The sequence below is a fragment of the Petromyzon marinus genome, unplaced genomic scaffold (genome assembly GCF_048934315.1).
Source record: "Petromyzon marinus isolate PM22_M1 ecotype Great Lakes invasive population unplaced genomic scaffold, UKy_Petmar_22M1.pri1.0 PM_G_Scaffold_199, whole genome shotgun sequence".
NCBI classification, from domain to species: domain Eukaryota; kingdom Metazoa; phylum Chordata; class Hyperoartia; order Petromyzontiformes; family Petromyzontidae; genus Petromyzon; species Petromyzon marinus.
In genome coordinates, this window is record NW_027422760.1 from 92,501 (window position 1) to 97,719 (window position 5,219).

A 5,219-nucleotide genomic window follows, 5' to 3' on the forward strand; every position below is an offset into this window, starting at 1 on the left:
GGAGGTGAGTATGGTGAGATGAGAGGCAGGAGAGGACATGGAGGTGAGTATGGTGAGATGAGAGGCGGGAGAGGACATGGAGGTGAGTATGGTGAGATGAGAGGCAGGAGAGGACATGGAGGTGAGTATGGTGAGATGAGAGGCGGGAGAGGACATGGAGGTGAGTATGGTGAGATGAGAGGCAGGAGAGGACATGGAGGTGAGTATGGTGAGATGAGAGGCAGGAGAGGACATGGAGGTGAGTATGGTGAGATGAGAGGCAGGAGAGGACATGGAGGTGAGTATGGTAAGATGAGAGGCAGGAGAGGACATGGAGGTGAGTATGGTGAGATGAGAGGGAGGAGAATGCATGGAGGTGAGTATGGTGAGATGAGAGGCAGGAGAGGACATGGAGGTGAGTATGGTGAGATGAGAGGCAGGAGAGGACATGGAGGTGAGTATGGTGAGATGAGAGGCGGGAGAGGACATGGAGGTGAGTATGGTGAGATGAGAGGCAGGGAGAGGCAGGAGAGGACATGGAGGTGAGTATGGTGAGATGAGAGGCAGGAGAGGACATGGAGGTGAGTATGGTGAGATGAGAGGCGGGAGAGGACATGGAGGTGAGTATGGTGAGATGAGAGGCAGGAGAGGACATGGAGGTGAGTATGGTGAGATGAGAGGCAGGAGAGGACATGGAGGTGAGTATGGTGAGATGAGAGGCAGGAGAGGACATGGAGGTGAGTATGGTGAGATGAGAGGCAGGAGAGGACATGGAGGTGAGTATGGTGAGATGAGAGGCAGGAGAGGACATGGAGGTGAGTATGGTGAGATGAGAGGCAGGAGAGGACATGGAGGTGAGTATGGTGAGATGAGAGGCAGGAGAGGACATGGAGGTGAGTATGGTGAGATGAGAGGCAGGAGAGGACATGGAGGTGAGTATGGTGAGATGAGAGGCAGGAGAGGACATGGAGGTGAGTATGGTGAGATGAGAGGCAGGAGAGGACATGGAGGTGAGTATGGTGAGATGAGAGGCAGGAGAGGACATGGAGGTGAGTATGGTGAGATGAGAGGCAGGAGAGGACATGGAGAGGACATGGAGGTGAGTATGGTAAGATGAGAGGCAGGAGAGGACATGGAGGTGAGTATGGTGAGATGAGAGGCAAGAGAGGACATGGAGGTGAGTATGGTGAGATGAGAGGCAGGAGAGGACATGGAGGTGAGTATGGTAAGATGAGAGGCAGGAGAGGACATGGAGGTGAGTATGGTGAGATGAGAGGGAGGAGAATGCATGGAGGTGAGTATGGTGAGATGAGAGGCAGGAGAGGACATGGAGGTGAGTATGGTGAGATGAGAGGCAGGAGAGGACATGGAGGTGAGTATGGTGAGATGAGAGGCGGGAGAGGACATGGAGGTGAGTATGGTGAGATGAGAGGCAGGGAGAGGCAGGAGAGGACATGGAGGTGAGTATGGTGAGATGAGAGGCAGGAGAGGACATGGAGGTGAGTATGGTGAGATGAGAGGCGGGAGAGGACATGGAGGTGAGTATGGTGAGATGAGAGGCAGGAGAGGACATGGAGGTGAGTATGGTGAGATGAGAGGCAGGAGAGGACATGGAGGTGAGTATGGTGAGATGAGAGGCAGGAGAGGACATGGAGGTGAGTATGGTGAGATGAGAGGCAGGAGAGGACATGGAGGTGAGTATGGTGAGATGAGAGGCAGGAGAGGACATGGAGGTGAGTATGGTGAGATGAGAGGCAGGAGAGGACATGGAGGTGAGTATGGTGAGATGAGAGGCAGGAGAGGACATGGAGGTGAGTATGGTGAGATGAGAGGCAGGAGAGGACATGGAGGTGAGTATGGTGAGATGAGAGGCAGGAGAGGACATGGAGGTGAGTATGGTGAGATGAGAGGCAGGAGAGGACATGGAGGTGAGTATGGTGAGATGAGAGGCAGGAGAGGACATGGAGGTGAGTATGGTGAGATGAGAGGCAGGAGAGGACATGGAGAGGACATGGAGGTGAGTATGGTAAGATGAGAGGCAGGAGAGGACATGGAGGTGAGTATGGTGAGATGAGAGGCAGGAGAGGCAGGAGAGGACATGGAGGTGAGTATGGTGAGATGAGAGGCAGGAGAGGACATGGAGGTGAGTATGGTGAGATGAGAGGACATGGAGAGGACATGGAGGTGAGTATGGTGAGATGAGAGGACATGGAGAGGACATGGAGGTGAGTATGGTGAGATGAGAGGCAGGAGAGGACATGGAGAGGACATGGAGGTGAGTATGGTGAGATGAGAGGCAGGAGAGGACATGGAGAGGTACATGGAGGTGAGTATGGTGAGATGAGAGATGACAGGGAGAGAGGCCAGGAGACCTTGTGGGCTAATGGGGGGTCAAAGTTGAGAGGGCGGGAGCCGGGCAGCAGCACCTCCCTACCTCCAGTCAACGTTCTCCTCCTTCACCACCCACCGCCACTCCTCCTCGGTTGCCTGACGCACGGCCAGACGCACGAGCGAGAGGGAACGAGAGAGAGAGGGAGCTCGAAAGAGTCGAGCCGGCGTGACCAGAGAGGAGGGCGGAGACGGTGGCCCGCCAGGGGCATGATGGCCGCAACCGAGGTAGTCCCCTGACAAGGTAAAGGGGGGGAAAGGTGGCAATATCGGGGGGGACTACGGGCACCAAGCGGAGGCCGTCGGAGGAGGATGAACGTCGTCAAACTCCAGGCCCCCTTGGCCTCACGTAGACGGTGAGCACCAGGGCCCCCCGGGGCTCGGCTCCTCTGGGAGGAGCCGCTCCTTGGCTCTACTCATTTACAAAGCAGGATCACGTGTCGCGCGCAAGAGGCAAAGTTTAACCCCCCCCTGTAGCGGCTACCACGCAAGGCTATTGGGGCGAGTGGCTCTGCTGAGCACACGAGAGAGGGTTGGTGGTGGTGGTGGTGGTGGGTGGTGATGGTGGTGGTAATGGTGATGGTGGTGGTGGTGATGGTGGTGGTGGTGATGGTGGTAGTGGTGATGGTGATGGTGGTGGTGGTGATGGTGGCGGTGGTGATGGTGGTGGTAATGGTGATGGTGGTGGTGGTGATGGTGGTGGTGGTGGTGGTAGTGGTGATGGTGGTGTTAATGGTGATGGTGGTGGTGGTGATGGTGGTGGTGGTGATGGTGGTGGTGGTGATGGTGGTAGTGGTGATGGTGGTGGTGGTGATGGTGGTAGTGGTGATGGTGGTGGTGGTGATGGTGGTGGTGATGGTGGTGGTGGTGGTGGTGATGGTGGTGATGGTGATGGTGGTAGTGGTGATGGTGATGGTGGTGGTGGTGATGGTGGTGGTGATGGTGGTGGTGGTGGTGGTGATGGTGGTGGTGGTGATGGTGATGGTGGTGGTGATGGTGGTGGTGGTGGTGGCCAGCACCACGCCCCGGCCGCCTTTGTTTCCCCAGCGCTAGCGATGTTTACTACACACCGCTACTACCAGGTACTCAGTTGAGGCTGAGTTGACCTAGAGGAGGCCCAGGACCGGTTCAGATAAATCGTCACTGATGGTCGCCGGGGTTCGTAGCGCAGCGAAGCGCTAACCGCTGCGCCACCACTCCTCACACCTGACACAGTGACAGTGACACACAGTGACACACAGTGACAGTGACACACAGTGACACACAGTGACAGTGACACACAGTGACACACAGTGACAGTGACACACAGTGACACACAGTGACAGTGACACACAGTGACACACAGTGACAGTGACACACAGTGACACACAGTGACAGTGACACACAGTGACACACAGTGACAGTGACACACAGTGACACTCAGTGACAGTGACACACAGTGACACACAGTGACAGTGACACACAGTGACACACAGTGACACACAGTGACAGTGACACACAGTGACAGTGACACAGTGACACACAGTGACACACAGTGACAGTGACACACAGTGACACAGAGTGACAGTGACACACAGTGACACACAGTGACACACAGTGACAGTGACACACAGTGACACACAGTGACAGTGACACACAGTGACACACAGTGACACACAGTGACAGTGACACTCAGTGACAGTGACACACAGTGACACACAGTGACAGTGACACACAGTGACACACAGTGACACACAGTGACACACAGTGACAGTGACACACAGTGACACACAGTGACAGTGACAGTGACACACAGTGACACACAGTGACACACAGTGACACACAGTGACAGTGACACACAGTGACACACAGTGACAGTGACACACAGTGACAGTGACACACAGTGACAGTGACACACAGTGACACACAGTGACAGTGACACACAGTGACACACAGTGACAGTGACACACAGTGACACACAGTGACAGTGACACACAGTGACACACAGTGACAGTGACACACAGTGACACACAGTGACAGTGACACACAGTGACACACAGTGACAGTGACACACAGTGACACACAGTGACAGTGACACACAGTGACACACAGTGACAGTGACACACAGTGACAGTGACACACAGTGACAGTGACACACAGTGACACACAGTGACAGTGACACTCAGTGACAGTGACACACAGTGACACACAGTGACAGTGACACACAGTGACACACAGTGACAGTGACACACAGTGACACACAGTGACAGTGACACTCAGTGACAGTGACACACAGTGACACACAGTGACAGTGACACACAGTGACACACAGTGACAGTGACACACAGTGACACACAGTGACAGTGACACACAGTGACACACAGTGACAGTGACACACAGTGACACACAGTGACAGTGACACACAGTGACACACAGTGACAGTGACACACAGTGACACACAGTGACAGTGACACACAGTGACACACAGTGACACACAGTGACACACAGTGACAGTGACACACAGTGACACACAGTGACAGTGACACACAGTGACACACAGTGACACAGTGACACACAGTGACACACAGTGACAGTGACACACAGTGACACACAGTGACAGTGACACACAGTGACACACAGTGACAGTGACACACAGTGACACTCAGTGACAGTGACACACAGTGACACACAGTGACAGTGACACACAGTGACACACAGTGACAGTGACACACAGTGACACTCAGTGACACACAGTGACACACAGTGACAGTGACACACAGTGACAGTGACACACAGTGACAGTGACACACAGTGACAGTGACACACAGTGACACACAGTGACAGTGACACACAGTGACACACAGTGACAGTGA

General features: G+C 54.4%; 1 long non-coding RNA gene across 1 annotated transcript in view; it reads right to left on the bottom strand.

The window, feature by feature from the left end:
• Positions 1–2,592, bottom strand: part of LOC142912308 (uncharacterized) — an 8,031-nt gene extending 5,439 nt beyond the window's left edge. Inside the window, exon 1 of the long non-coding RNA XR_012934037.1 lies at positions 2,414–2,592. This is a non-coding gene — a long non-coding RNA (uncharacterized LOC142912308). The remainder of the gene's footprint in view (positions 1–2,413) is intronic.
• Positions 2,593–5,219: the final 2,627 nt, after the last annotated feature.